At 51.8% G+C, this 15,912-nt stretch overlaps 1 protein-coding gene across 1 annotated transcript in view; it reads right to left on the reverse strand.

Annotated features, from left to right (window-relative positions):
* TENM4 (teneurin transmembrane protein 4) overlaps window positions 1–15,471 on the reverse strand; it is a 686,631-nt gene extending 671,160 nt beyond the window's left edge. The window contains 1 exon segment of the mRNA XM_004589844.2: window positions 15,122–15,471. The gene's annotated coding sequence lies outside the window, so the exon portion shown is untranslated.
* Window positions 15,472–15,912: the final 441 nt, after the last annotated feature.

The raw sequence follows: 15,912 nt of genomic DNA on the forward strand, positions 1-15,912 counted from the left end.
TTGGGTGCCCAGGCAGGGGGGGCACTCCAAGCAGAGGGAACTTCCCAGGAGTAGGAGTGGGTAGACTCATTCCCACAAGGGAAGGCCAGGGCAGCAGGACAGGAGGTGAGGCCTGAGCTCTGGCCCACACCTAGAGATGAGGAGGCCTCCTTGGCAGGGCCTGGAAGGACTCTGGCCTTTACTCTGATGCAGATAGAGTCTAGGGAGTCAGGTCAGGATCCTGAGAAGAGAGTGCTCTGCCCCAATCTGTTTTAACAGGACCATGTGAGCTGCTGTGTTGGTAAAGAATTTCATGGGGGCAAGGACAGAAGCAGGGAGCCCAGGACCAGGGGAGACAGCCATCACGCAGGGCAGGGGCGATGAGGGCTGCCATAGGATGAAAGCAGTGGAGCTGATAAGGGGTGGTCGGGGCCTGAATATATTCCCAATCAACTGCACTCACAGAATGCACAGGATTTCCCGATGGCTTCACTGTAAGGCAAGAAAACAAAACAGGCCTTGAAGGCGAAAACAGCACAGACCAGGGAGGTGCCCAGGTACTTCTTGGTGATGAAGGAAGTGTTGGAGGTAATAGGTTTGAGAAGCCTATTAGACTATTCAAGTAGATATATCAAGGAGTTGGGGACACTAGCCTGGAGATTTGGGGACACTCTCCTCTTTCCATTATGAGTGTAAAGCCCTCCAGGGATCCAGGAGGCAAGATACCATTGAGGTCAGTGCTCATTAGCAGCTCAACCAACACAATGCATTTCAGCAAACACAAGCCAGGAGCCAGGGAACCAGAAGGACTGTGTGTTGCGGGCTGCTGCTGGTAAGTGACAAGTGTGTATACACAAAGGGCAGGATGGGGGAGATGAGGACTTCCTGAAATAACTCCCACCAGTCTGGGATGGATGGAACCAAAAGAGCTCTGTGAAGAACTCCCCAAACCTGCAGAATCTTTGACCCAGAATTTTCAAGGGAAGCAACTGGACTCAGGAACTCAACAAGTCAGTGACAGTACTGGTGCTGGCATTATTTATTATTTTTACAGGGATGAAACACTGGGAACAACAGGAGGAAATTAGCTAAACAAATAATGGCACACCCCTGTGATGGGCTGTTACAGAGCTATTATTCCACGACACGTTGGAGATAAAATTTCATGGCATGGGAAATGAACATGATATATTAAGGCTACAAAATGATGTGTGCAACTTTGCTCCAAACGGTGGTATGGGAGTGTGGCAGTAAAGGGGCAATAAGCACGTATGGGAGTGATCCCGGGAAGGAAAACACAATTTGAGTTGAAAGGACCTCTCTGAGTCAGGATTATGGGTTGCTGTCACTCTCCGGCTTATCCTAGGTTTTCTCAAGTTTCCGTTGCTACATGCATTCGTGTTATCATCAGAAAAAAAAAAAAAACGCACAATGAATAGAAGCATGATAAATGTTACAAAAATTTTAAACACTTATCATAGTAACAAAAATCACTATGCATGCCACGATGTGCCCTGGGGCTCAACATGTTTAGGGACAGGGAAGAAACCTGGGGTATAGAGCCTAAACGTCTAGAACCAGAATCTGTGGCCTATGATAAATCCCGCTGTTTACCATGTTACTGTCACAGTACACCTGCCACCACCATAACAACCCCAACAAACAAAAGCACACCCTCAACAGACTCCAGTCTCTCTAGCACAGTGTGCACCTGACACTCCAGGATGAGGAGGGAGAGGAGAGAGTAGAAGCAGAAAGATAAGTGTTGGACACTTGCTAAACAAAGTGTGTGTGGGGTGAGAGGCTGACATTGTGGCACAGGGAGTTGAGCTGCCCACCTGCAACCCTGGCATCCCATTTGAAGGGGATCAAGCTTCAGTGAGCTGCTTCTAATCCAGTTCCCTACTAATGTGCCTGAGAAGGCAGTGCCTTTGGGGAGTGAAGCAACAGATGAAAGATATTTCTCTGTCACTGTGCCTTTTAAATAAGTAACTTTCCAAAATTAAACAGAGTGATGGTTTCAGGGAGAGGGTGAGAAAGTGGGGCTCCACAGGTCACATACCATCTCCTGGGAGCTTCTCAGAAATGCAGAATCTTCGGCCAACTTCCCACTGCCTGAATCAGAACCTGTACTTTTTTAAATGTTTATTTTTATTGGAAAGGCGGATTTACAGAGAGGAGGAGAGATGAGACACCTTCTATCTGCTGGTTCAGTCCCAAGATGGCTGCAATGGCTAGACCTGGAACAATCTGAAGGTAGCAGCTGGGAGTGTCTCCCATGTGGGTACAGAAGCCAAAGGACTGGAGCCATTCTCTGCTGCTTTCCCAGGCCAGCAACAGGGAGCTGGATTGGAAGTGGAGCAGCTGGGACATGAACCAGCAGCCATATGGGATGCAGGTGCCACAGGTACAGGTTTTAGCTTACTATGTCAAAGTATCAGCCCCCAAAACCTGCATTTTAATACGCTCCTAGAAGGTGTCTATATAAACAATTTTTTTAAAGCCCACTTGCAGTGCAAGTGTTTGGCACAGTGGTCAAGATGCTCCTTGGGATACACACATCTCATAACAGAGAACCTGGGTTCAAGTCCTGGCTCTGCTTCTGATACAGTGCCCTACACTGATGCAAACCCTAGGAGGTAGCAGAGAGTTTAAGTACATGCTATGCCACTCGCATGAAAAGCCCAAATCGAATCCCTGGCTCAGCCCTGGCTGTGGTAGACATTGAGGAGTGAACCAACAGAAGGAAAAATCTTGGTCTCTCTCTCTCCCTTTCAAATAGATACATATTTAAAAATCAAATGACATTTGAAAAGCCCACTCCAGAACACAAGGGATTTTGAAATGTTCTTGGAAAAATAGAACTAAAGGATTGCGAGAACTTTGTGTAAATGTTCTTGAAGCCCATTCCTTTAATGCTCTCACAGTGTGAGTCGGCTTTGAGCAAGCCAAGAAGCATGCTTCCACTGCAGCAGGAGGACTTCTCCATTATTGAGTTAATTATGTGCAGGCTGTAAAGTCACCCAACCACCAGCAGTGAAGAGCCTGTAGGTCTCTGGGGAATGCCCCAGGTCTCTGGCACCGCCCTGGAAGTTCCTGCATCTGATAAGCAAATAATAGGAAGTTTAGCAGAAAACAGGTCTTCCCTCTTCCACCCAGGGAATCAGAGGGCTGGGCTAGGCACAGGTTCCTGCATGAATGGCTAATGGGGCACAGACTAGAAGTAAACATAACAGGAGCCAAAGTAGGCCGAAACACTCCCAGGGCCACAGGCAAGAGTCTGGCTTTTCCAGAGCTCTGCCTGCAGCTGCTGGGGTGAGGGCACCTTCCTGATGGAGGTGCCCCAGTTTGAGGGAAGGGCAGGGGGTGGGAGAGCAGCCTGGATTACCATACCCATAGTCCCAAGGCTCAGAAGAACTAGGTCACCCACCTCATACATATATTCAATAAGGAATCCCTTCCTGCTGCTTTGAAAAAGGAAGGGAGAGAACTCTAAGTCAGGTTCCACTGCAGGTGTCACTGCCCAGAGCAGCGAGGACAGGGCTTGGGCATGGTTAGCCATGGTCACAGTGTCCCAGCTGCTTCAGGAGCTCAGGGGACACATGGTGTTCATACAGGGTGGCAAAGAGAGGGAGCTGGAACGACAACCAGGAAGTACTGCTCTCATGCAACACCGCATGGGTCCCCTTTAACTTTTTTTTTTCAAGATGCATTTATTTCTTTTGAAAGTCAGAAAATCAAGAGAGAGGGAAAGAGGTCTTTCATCCACTAGTTCACTGTGGAGCTCCCATGTGGATGCAGGAACTAAAACACTTGGACTGTCTTTCACTCTCTTTTGCAGGTGCATTTGTAGGAAGCTAGATTGAAGTGGAGCAGCAGAGACTCCAACCAGTGCCTGTATGGGTTAACAAATCACAGGAGGTGGCTTGATGTTCTACACCACAATGTTGGTCTGAAGACCTCCTTGCTGTTTTCATTGCTTAAAGCACCTTCATGTTCAGAAGGCAGGAATGCCAGGCTCCCCTCAGCATCTGAGCAGCACAACCCTGGCACAGACCCCTTCAGCAAGCCCTGTGCCTCACTCACTCACACACACACACCTACCCTTGACCTGTGCTGATGGATGCTGGAAGCAAAAATCACAGGATGGGGCCCGGAGGCATGGCCTAGCAGCTAATGTCCTCGCCTTGAATGCCCCGAGATCCCATATGGGTGCCGGTTCTAATTCCAGCAGCTCCACTTTCCATCCAGCTCCCTGCTTGTGGCCTGGGAAAGCAGTCGAGGACGGCTCAAGGCTTTGGGACCCTGCACCCACGTGGGAGACCGGGAAGAGTTTCCTGGTTCCCGGCTTCAGATCGGCGCAGCACTGGCCGTTGCAGCTCACTTGGGGAGTGAATCATCTGCCGGAAAATCTTCCTCTCTGTCTCTCCTCCTCTCTGTATATCTGACTTTGTAATAAAAATAAATAATAAATAAAACAAAACAAAAATCACAGGATCAAGGGGCTTGCTGGGGGAAGACCACAGGAAAAAAATGGAAAAGCCGGGGCTCTCCTTCACATGGGCCATGCTACCCAACCCACAACCAAGTGACTTCACAAGTCCCCCTTGCCCTTTTGAGAAGGATCCTCCTGTTTTCCATTTGATAACTGAAAAAAGAATGAAAGCTTCAAGAACCAAGCCACTTGCTTGAATGCATAGAACTACCAGGTGGCAAAGCAGCGAAATCAACCCAAAATAGTCTAGCATCTTTTTAACTCTGGTACATGGCCTTAGATTAGAAAGCACTTCTCTAAGTTGAAGTCTATGGGAAAAAAAATCATCAATAGCAAATGACTCAGCGATATCTCAACACCTTATTTCTATGGCTCTGGAAACAATGGTGCCGATTCAGCCATGTCAAGGCCTCACACAATTGCCATTATTTTTTTTTTATGATAATCTTTCCAATCACTTATTATTAACCCCATCTCATTGGTAAGCAAACTAAAGCATGGAGCCAATAAATTGCTCAAGATCCCACAAAAAAACAGAGGTTGATGACAGATTTAGTGCCTCCTTCAAGCTGGCAGGGGTGAAGATTCTTCCAGAAAGGTGGCTGCAGACTGAGACTCATGGCTGTGCACTTAGCGGCTCAGGGCTACTTTCCGGGTAGGAGTGGTTTTGCTTTATTCACCCAACCTACAGGGAAGACATGTCTGGCACTGTTGATTCTTGAAAGGGACCAGTAGCCAGGTTGGGAAGCATGAGGGGTTATATACCATCCCAAGGAAACCCAAGCCCCTAAGCATCTCAGAGAAACCCAAATGCAAAATACAAGAGCTCAGACAGGAACAGCGCTTCCAGAGCTGGACCAGAGCGTGCACAAGGCTCAGAGGCAGGCAGATGTCGGTACCAGTGCCAGCTCTGCCATTCATAAGCTCTGGGCCACTGAAAAGTGTTTGGGCCAGGGGCTGCATGGCATACCACATGACACTTCTTCTCATTCCATGGGAGCATGGGGGTCCCGCCCATCTCAAGAAAGCACCCCAGGCACACCAAGTGAATGTATGTCCTAGATGGTGTTGCCCTGCTGGCCCTGAAGTCATCTGCATCTTTATTTACCCAGATGTTCCAGAGGTTCGGTTGCAGTGAACATGGAATCCTTGCAGCCGTGAAACAGGAGACAAACTCCATTGCTTTCCCTACTCCCACATGAGTATGTGGAGGCACAGAAGGATGGCCCCAAGTCCCATGGCAAAGAGGTGAAGGGTCAAGGCTATACTCAGTTCTTTGTCTCCAAAGCTTTTGTTCCTCCCCATACTCTGTGGCAGTTCAATGAAAATCACTCCAGACCATGTAAAGGACATGCACAGCCATAAAGAGGAATTCAGGTACAATATCATGAAGAATTTTCTAACCTGCAGAGCAGACAACCAGACTGGGGAGAGACCAGAAATACTGCATTTACTAGGAATGCCATCTCAGGAGTAACTATAGACATCTTGAACCACTCCCCAGATCAGAATTAGCAGAGGGCCTCAGTGTGTTTGCAGGTGAAAACCTTTCTTTTAACTTAGTTCAAAGACAAAGGTCAGAGAAAAATTAAAACAGAACAGGAAACATAATAAAACAGAACATAAAAGACAGGAAAATCTTAAAGCCATCTACCCCAAACCACAAGAATTCTATTAATTACAACTAAATGTGTCTACACTTGATATTTTTCTCAGTCCTGCTTCAACAAATATCTACCTTAAAAATATATTTTTTTTGGGGGGGGGGCTGGCATGGAACATATCAAGCTAATCCTTTCCTCTAACACCAGCATCCCATAAGGGCGTTGATTCATATCTAAACTGCTCTTCTAATCCAGGTCCCTGCTATGATCTGGAAAGGCAGTAGGGGATGACCGAAGTCCTTGTGTCCCCGCATCCAGATGGGAGACCCCCCTAAAAAGCTCCTGGATTCAGATGAGCTCAATCCCAACCATTGTGACCAATTGGAGAGTGAATCAGCAGATGGAAGAACCCCTTTCTGTCTCTCTGTAAAATCTACCTTTCAAATAAAAATAAATTATATATATATGTATATTTTTGAGTTAATAGTAAAGTGTTTACTAATATGTAAGACATTTTATCAGGGCATTTTTCTCACGTCACAAAACACATGTCCAGGAGCAACAGCTTTTGTATAATATTCCACTGTTTGGCTCCACCATCTCATCCAGTCCAATTGTTAACCTTTCTTTTTTCACCATTACAAATAACATTGCAATGAACAATTTTATTCCTAAATCTTCTCTGCCCATCTCTGATTATTTTCTTTGGCTAGTTTCCTAGAATTGGAATACTGGACTAAAGGGAATAAGTGTTTCTAAGACTGCTGACAGTTGTGCCAAATTGCTCTCCTAAAAGGGTGTATTAATTTGCATTTCCACCCACCGCAGAGGAGAGTACCTGTCTCACAGCACCCTCTCCACTATCCAACCTCTCTGAAAAATCATCTTGGCAAACAAGGGAAGTGAAAAATAGCAGCACAGCCCTGCAAAGAGTCGCAGAATGTTTAAGTAATTTTCTTCTAATCATACAGCCAGCATGTGGTACAACTAAGATTGGAGCTGACTCCAGGGCTCTGGCCAGAGCTCGGGTTGCTTAGTAGCTGCCTCATGTGGGCCATTGTCTCAGCAAATGTCACATTACAGGTCCAGCGGGGTGATGACCTAGGCATTACTCTTTGGTTACACCAACCTTTTTAAGCCACCACCATCCAACAGAACTTTCTACCATTGATAAAAACATTCTACAACTGCACTGCCTGGTATGGCAGTCACTACTCACTAGTGGCTGTGGAGCATTGGCTACTGCAATTGAGGAAACAATTTCAGTTGTGACTGGTGACTGACTGACTCCCTTGTGGCAGGGTGCACCACTTGACTACTCAGCACACCACAATGAATATTTATTGTTGGGAGACTAAGTTGTCTCCCAATTCCATCTGCCTCCCTCCACCACTGTCTTTGATGCAAGAGTCATCCTCTTCCCTCAGCTTAGCTTGTCCATTTGTTGTCTACAGTGCAGGGCTAACGCTATTTATCTGTCATGTGGGGTGATGTGAAGACGGGCTAATTAATGTTTGCTGAGCACTGCCTTGCTGACTGGTTCTTGGAATAATTGCAAGTTAATAAAATGTTTCAACGACTAGTTCTCATCCAGAGGCCAGAGCAGGGCTCGGTTTATTTAGTAAAAAGCTGGTTTCTGTGACTCGCCCTGAACTGGACCCTTTCACTGTGGACCTCGTCCAAACTTATTTCATTCCAAAGTTGCCGCCAATCAGAAGGTATTGAAATGTACCTTCACAAGGCTTTTGATGTCACAGTTTGATGAGTAAATTAATAATATAAACAAGATTGGGGAGGGTGGATATTTAACCAACTTGAACAAATTGCTTTTAAGCTCTTAAGCACTTTAATTGCTTCCATGATAATGATGCAAATTCTTAAATGTCTTGATTCACTCTCAAAGTAAGCCCGGATAAAAGGGACTTCTCAAGAGAAAACATTTTGCTAAGCACCCAGTTTTTCACTGCATGACATTCTTTGAGAAAGTAACAAAGATGCCCTTTAAAGGTCTGGAAGTCAGAGAGGCCTCGATCCAAGGCAGCTCCTGGCCATGTGACCCTGGACAAACAGCACTGCCTGCCTTAGCCTCAGTCTTCTCAGCTGGAAAGTGGAGGCAGCAGGTGTATGACACTGGGAAGGCACTCAATATATTTCACCCCTATTCCATTCTGCAACCTCCTCCACAGTGGACAAGAGGCCTGGATGTGCTCCCCCTCACTCAGAGGAACGCTAAAGATGCCAATTCTCAGAATCCAAGGGGGGGAAGAAGGGCCTTTGTGATGCCATCCTGTATGTGTGGACAGGGTAAGCACCTTGGTACTGATCCCTGAGAACTGGTTAGAAATGCAGATTCCTGGGCTCCTCTCCAAATCCACTTAATCAGAAGACGACCCTTGAGGGAGGGAGGTGTGTGCCTTTGAATACCAAACTCAGTGTCCTCTCCCCACCTGACTGTAGGGAATAGGAAAACTCCAAGAAGGGACAAGATCTACCCAATGTCACCAATGAATGTCCTTGGTTGCCAACTGCCCACCTTCCAAGGGATTCCCAGATAAAACTTTGAGAACTCAACGGTTGAAACACAGCAGGAAAACTGACTCTTCCAGAGAAAAACATTCCTTGAACCCAACATTCTCCAAGATTTTAATGATTCAGCAATTGCATCTGATGCCCCTTGGCACTGCCGACCAAGGCTGCAGCACTCCCACCCTGCAGAGCCAGTGCTGGAGAGACAGGGAAAGGGAGGAGGACCACTGCCTGCAGAGCCACTTCATTTACAGCCAGGTTCCTTTGTTTTCCAAATGAAGGCAAACAGTGATCAGATTAGCAGAGTGTTCCAAGAGCAGACACAGGCCCTAGCCTTCCCTAGAGAACTCAGGGTACAAGAAGCACTCAGGCTGCAACCGCACTCCTTGATGACCAGCAGAGGGGGTTTCTTGTTCAGTGACCACAAGGTGACCTCTACTTGATCAAAAAGGAACTCCAACATTTCAGGTTGAGCCTGCAGACACCTTGGAAATGGGGGAGCGGGAGGAGGGCTTCTCCCACGGGTTCCACTGAATTCCTTGTCAGAAGACAAGTCACCTAACCACAAGTAGTAAGTCTTTTCTGTGTCACAGAAATCTGACCCCTGAAGAAGGGAGACTGACCACACCCTGGGATTGAAAGGGGCTACACAAGCATGGGAGGAGATGCCCAGCTACACTTGCACTCTCGTTCTAGACAAGCAGCAAGCAGGCATGTTCACTGTGCACTAAGACTGCACAGACAGACTCAGTCGAGTTCGATTTTCCCAGGGCAATGCCATGCAGCAGGTGAAGACAAGCTTGAGGTGGGAGTCTCACCTGTTTGTTATCTAAGCCCCCCCAGACCGATTAACAGGCTCCAAACTAAAGAAAAGGGGAAAGGGGTGGTCATTCCCCGCAAGAAATGCCAAAGACACTTTGTGCAGGAACTGTTTGTCACTTATCACGGAGCCATCCCCACCTACAACGCTGAGGAACATATTTACATATTTCAGCTCGGCTGCTGGCTGAAGCACTACATAAAGTGATGATTCCAAGACAGCCCGGGAAGGGGGGGGGGGGATGTTCTTGGAAAAAGGCTTTGCCTCTCAGCTCAGCAGAACAGCTCAAAATATGCAAATCCCAGCCGGAAGTTTCATTGCCACCCTGCCTTCCTGGAGCTCAGCAACCAGCCCTGCGAGGGACTGAAAAGTAAACACCCATTTTCTGGTTAAAAGGAACTGGACCTCACAGTTGACCTTGCTGCTTCCCATGTGTGACAGGAGGCTTAGCGTGGCATCTGCATCTGCCTCTGTAATCCTGCTTTCTAGGAATGCATTTTTAAGGGAATACTAAAATTGCACAGTATGTACAAAGGAGCATTACTGCAGTTGGTACTTGTAAACATGTAACAGCTAACAATTGAGTCCTGGGTTGCATAAAGTGTGCCATATGAAAACAACATAGAGTTCTACATAGCTTTTAAAAATATTGCCAGAGGAGTAATGTTATGGATAGATGTGGCAACTTTAGCACTGAAAACAATTATGCTCTTACTTTGTTCTATCTCCATAAAGAAAAAAATACCATCCAAAATGAGGCAAAACTGGTTCTCCTTTTATCAGATAAACCGTCTGAGTTTGCTACAGTGATCCTATATTACTTGGGTAGTTAGAATAAAAGACAATAAAAGAGAAAAAATAAACTGGGACAAAATGATAAAAATACATAAGTCCACCCAGCACTCAACACTTGCATTTACCTTCTTTCATTAGACAGTTTCCTCACAGAGACTTTTAAGTTCATGTGTCCAGGAACAGGCAGCTTCCAGGGGACTCAGGCATGGATGGCTTCACGGGGACCCACAGCAATCTATGTGAGCAGAGAAGGAGGGCTTCCACCTTCAGTTACAATGAGCCAGGTTGATTGACCATACAGGTAAAAATTGGGCCCTTAGACCTAAAATTGGCATTGATTTACCCTGTCAGGTTCTGGGAGCCGAATCTGCAAGCTGTGTGAGGAGGCGTTTCAGGTCCCATTGCTCTAGATTCATGGATGAGAAGATACTGGGAAACGAACACTCAAAAGCCTGGGAAGACCAGGGGGTGGTGGCAGAGGACTCAGAGGAAAAGTAGGAACCACCATCTGACGCTGAGACCCTTGCTGGTGTTGGCCAGCAATTTATCGTACACATCTCATCACCTTCTCTCCCATGTCTATAACTTTTGATCTGAAAATATCACGTTATGTAACATGCCAATCCGCACGAGGCTATAATTCAGTCAGCAAGAGGGACCCGAGGAAGCACAAATTCTAACAAAACGGGAAATGACTTTTCTAAGAAAAGAGATGATATTTTTGTTTGGTGCATTTGAGGCTGGCTTTAAATAGGCTTTTGGATGCAATGTTGCTGGCTCTTTCTGGATTGTTGATTTCTCTCGCAGGCAGGAGTCGGGTTGTGCACAGAGCTGCAAAGGGAGGGGGGAGAGGAGAAGAGGAGGGGACAGAAGGCCAGGACATGGGCAAGGGCCCAGTGTGCTCCAGAGGTTCCTGGCCATGAGCTCAAGCTGCTGGCAACTAGACCACATCCTCCCACTCTACAGGGGGACAAGAACCTGCAGGGGCAGGGTGGGAGGCAACCAAAAGCACCTGAAGCCACACAGCCATGATTCCCACCCTAACATTTAGGGGGTAAACTCATAAAGTTAATCTCACAAAACCTGGATCACAGAGAACTCGTGAGGAGTCCTGGGAGATGCAAACCCTCCCCTACTATAACACCTGCTACTCTGCCCAGAGCCTGGAATCCCAGAAGTTTCTCTTCACTGAGGTATCCCCAGGGCTCCTCTATAGGCTGAAGTCTGGTTCCACCCCAGGGCCTGCTGATCTTCCATCTTCCTTTCTTCCCCCTAAAGCCCGCTGGGGCAAATTTATGGTTCACTGCTCTCATTTTACCACCCCCCCCCCCCCAAAGAGAGGCCTGGATGAGAACTGGATGCTGGCATACCAAGAATCCAAGCAATCTGTCCAGGGGCAGAACGTCTTCATTCCTGACCCTTCGCACCCCAGAAGACAGCGTTTCACAAGCTCGGCTGGCTTAAGACTAAACACGCTGAGAAAACAAACTTGCCTCAACCCTCCTCCCCCAACCGCACAGACCCAGGTCCGGGTCCTGAGCTTGCGCCTGCAGCAAACCCCTCCAAGCCCTGGCAAGCACTGCAGAAGCCCCGCTGAGAGGACACACAGCCGTCACCCGAGCACATCACTCTAGCCAGGGAAACCGACTCTTCCTCACCATGCCCTTAAAAAGGCCCACAAATAGAAAATGCCGTTTTTGCTCTGTTTTCGCTTTGCCATAAACCCATAAACCTCCGCTCCCCGATACACACACATAGCCAGAAAACTTGGTCCCTCAGCCACCACCTGTGAAAACAGCCCTGGTAACTTTGCAAGAAGGGTTTCCCAGGGCAGGCAGAGACGCAGGGTGCCTGGGGCGCGTCGGGAGGGGCATGGGAGGCGAGGCACAAGCTGAGCCAGGACCCTGAGCGGAGCCGCGTTTGGGCCTGGAACGCAGAGGTCTGGGCTCCTATTTCGCGCCCAGGCCCCGCCCACGTGGCGGCCCGGAGGGCGCGGACTGCTGCTGGGGCCACCTAGGAGTCCAATGCCTGGGGCGCCTAGCGGATGACTGTGGCGATTGAGAGAGTCGTGGCACACCCAGGACCACCCAGAGCAACCACAAAGCTGAGGGAAGGAGGGCTCCGTGGGGCCAGCCTTTGTGCGGGGCCACCGGGATGCACGCGGCCCTTCACACACAGGGAAACAGGTTGCCGCGTAGCCACAACCCCTTCCCTGGGCGCTCCTGCGAACCGATTCCTGCCCTGCCCCAGGAGCCAAAGCCGCCACCCAAGCACCCTCCTTTCCGCAGTTAACCCTAGTGGGTCGGGCCAGAGCGCCTCCCGCAGCCCGACTGAAGGCGCCTTCATCAAGGTCAAGGCGCGGCCGGCCGGCACCTGGGGGATTGCTCCCAAAGGAGCCCTGGCTCTGCAAACGCATTGTTAAAGACCGTGGCGGAGGCAGGAAATCCGAACACCCCACAGGTCTGAGCGAGGGCGGATTTATTTTACAGCGCGGAACACACTCAGACAACCCTCAAGGTTTCGGGAGGGAGGGCAGCAGCCGACTTGCGGGCCGCCGTGGAATGTGCGCACCAGCACCTCCTGACTGCGGGGGGAGGGAGTTCAGGGACACCGTGCCCCAGACTTCGGTGTTTCGCTGGGCTCTGTCGGGGCTGGGGCGCCTTATCCCTCTACTGGCGAAACACAAGATTAAACAACACTACTACTGTGGTTTCTTCATCAAAGCTCCTCGGCAGGCTACAGGCTGCGGCGCCTGCTGGTGGGGGGGGGGGGGAGAAGAGGGGCGGTGGGAGCCACCGTGGAAGCCGACTGCTGGCCGCAGAGGGGAGAGGCAAGGGAAAGAGGGTCGCCATTCCTGACACCCGTCCCCATCTCCACCCCACTGAGCCGGGCTAGCCCCAGAAGCCAAAAACCGATACAAGACAACGGCGCCGCCCCCGGCACTGACCACCTTCCAGCCCCTCTGGGCCAGCGTGGGCTTGGGTGGCCTGGACGCCTGGGCATCAACAATGGAGACCAGGCATCGCGGAAAGGAGAGCCCGGAGAAGCAGAAACGGAGGTCGGGACGCGGGGGTGGGGGTGGGAGGGTTCCCTGGAACACAGTTTCCTAAAATGCAGTTCCCTGGAAGGCCTTTCAACGCCCCAGAGGGGGGAGGCTCGGGGTCCTAAGGACTCTAGGAAACCTGAGTTTCTGACCGGCTCCTCCTTTCCTATCTAGTCCAGATTCTCCCACCCAAGCACCCGCCTCGGCAGCCGGTTCTTGGGGAGGCAATAGCAGCCACGCCGCACGCCCATAGCGGAAGTGGGCACCACGGGAACGAGGCGTCCCCGGGTCTCCAGCCCTGAAGAGGCAGCGTCGTGGTACTTACACTACCCCAAGCCGGCAAACTTTCAGGCTTTTCTCAGGCAAGACCCCGGCGCGCCCCTCCCAGCTGTAGGCAATCGCCGAGGCAGCTTATATAATTGCCCCGCGGTGCAGCCGGGCAGATTCCCCTCGTGCGCCGCTGCTCGGCTTCGCACGTGGACAACGCTCTCGCTCCGGCGCTCAGGGTCGCGAGCGTGCCCCCGCAGTCGCCTTCTCCTGAGCAGTAGGGCGATCTCCCAGGCTAATCACCAATTGTGCACTCAGCTTCCAGCCAAACCCCGGCTGCCTCCCTGCAACCCCTTTCCTTGCGTCGGTGCCTTGTGGATAACTGTATCCCTCAGAACCTCCCTAGCCGCTGTTGGTACGGGGGTGGGGGGCAGAGGGATTAGCGTTGCCCCTCAACTGAGCAGTACTCTTCTCCACGGGGACCTAGGTGCACTGACGGCCTTAACCTCTCGTTCTGATAAGGAACCCAATTTCCAAAGTTAGAGACCACGGAGTAGAATTTCTAGTACTTTCCAAGCTAGCCTTGGCGGGAGCAGGGCAAACAAGCGGCGAGCCCACCTACCCTACTGCCCGGCCGAGGGGGCACTCACTATTTGAAGCCCCCACCCTCCCCCCAACTAGTTGTCCCTGTATTCCTGGGTTGCGTGTGTGTACACACAACACACACATACACACATACGCACGCCGCGCGCCGCCACCTTCTCGTCGGCTCCGCCAATGTATAGGCTGCATTTTTAAATGGGGAGGAAAATGACTAAGGAGCTCGCCGATCCCATTTCAACCCACGGCACATTTCCCGGAACTGGGGCCGCGTGTAATCACACACACACACACACACAAACACAAACATACACTCGCACCGGAAAAATCTTCCGAGTGCCCAGCGGGCGGCTGCGGCCTCTACTCCTCCGAGGCGAACGTCAACACTGCAGCCGGGCGGCCCGCGCACAAGCAGGCGCCGCGCCGGTTGCAGAGGGGTCGCGTCTCCGGGTTCTGGGCTCCAGCCCCGGTGTGCGTCGCCGAGCCGCTGCAGCCGGCGCTCGCTCCGCAGGGCGGGTTTGCAGCCGCTGGGGCCCGGCGCCGCCTCGCGGGTTCCTCCAGCGCCCGCCAGGGGCCTGGAGCAGGCGGGTCTGCAGAGAGGGCTGAGGGAGGTAGGGTCAGGGCGGGGAAGGGGAGCCGGACAAGATACACGAACCTGGAGCGCGCCGTCTCCCTTCCGGCAGTCGTCCGGAGTCCTCGGCCGGCTCCCTTCTCCCCAGCTTTTGCTCAGCCCTCACTCCCGGGCTACAGCCCGCCGCGGACTCCACGGGCTGCGGCGGCAGCAGCTCCGGGGCTCCAGACTGGCTCGCCTCACCGGCAACCCGCGCCCCAGCCTCCCTCTCGCCTTCCCTCCCCCGGTGCCGGCCGCGTGAGCTGCTGGGACCCTGGCCCGGGCCAGAGAGCACTGAGGGGCGCTGAGGGGCGCCGGGGCTGGCGAGGCGCCACAGCGGTCCCCCAGGCGCTTTCCCAAAGAACAGATCGCGTCGCCTTACCGAGGCTGCAGACTGCCACCACCGGGGAAGCGCGGAGGAGGGCGGCAGGGAGGTGAAGCGCTGCGCCGGTCGTTCCTCTGGCTCTTGGCGGCGCGGCTCCTCAGCTCCGCGAGCCGGAGGGGGGTGCCCAGGAAGGAGCAGGTCCGAGCTCCGCGCTCAGCTCCAGCGAGACCAACAATAGCTCCCGCGGGGAGCGGAGCCCCAGCGAGCCTCCAGCCGCGCGCACTCCCGGCTCCCGCTCCCGGCCGCTCCCGGCCGGCGTCCCTGCCAGCACTGCTGCCCCACATGAAACAGCTGCAATCCCGAGGCTTACGGGGGGTTGGGGCGGGTGTGTGTGTGTGTGCGCGCGTGTGTGTTTAATAGCTTCCCTCCTCTTCCCCTCCCCGCTTGCCTGCCTGCCTGCGGCCCCCACCCTCGCTCCCTCACACACAGACAGAGGGCGAGCGAGAGAGGCGCACACGCACTCACACACACACGCACACGCAAGTTACATGAATGGGAGGCGGGAGCCCATCGCGCGCCCTGCGCTCGGAGCAGGGCAGCACCACGGCGCCGGGGGGCGCCACACAGGTGATGCGCGCCGCGGGCTGCTCGCTGGCCTCTCGCCTCACCTCAGGCTGCGGCGTCTCCCGCGTCTCCCGTCCCTCCTTCCTTCCTTCCTTTCCCTCCGCAGCGTTCTCCAACGTGTGTTCTTTTTAACTCCTTTCCCCCCTCAAATTCTCCCAGCCCTCTCAGTCCTTATCAGCCTCCTCTTTTCCCCTCCTCGCCTTCCTCATTCCCCGTTCTAAAAC

This window comes from Ochotona princeps, chromosome 4 (genome assembly GCF_030435755.1).
Source record: "Ochotona princeps isolate mOchPri1 chromosome 4, mOchPri1.hap1, whole genome shotgun sequence".
NCBI classification, from domain to species: Eukaryota; Metazoa; Chordata; class Mammalia; order Lagomorpha; family Ochotonidae; genus Ochotona; species Ochotona princeps.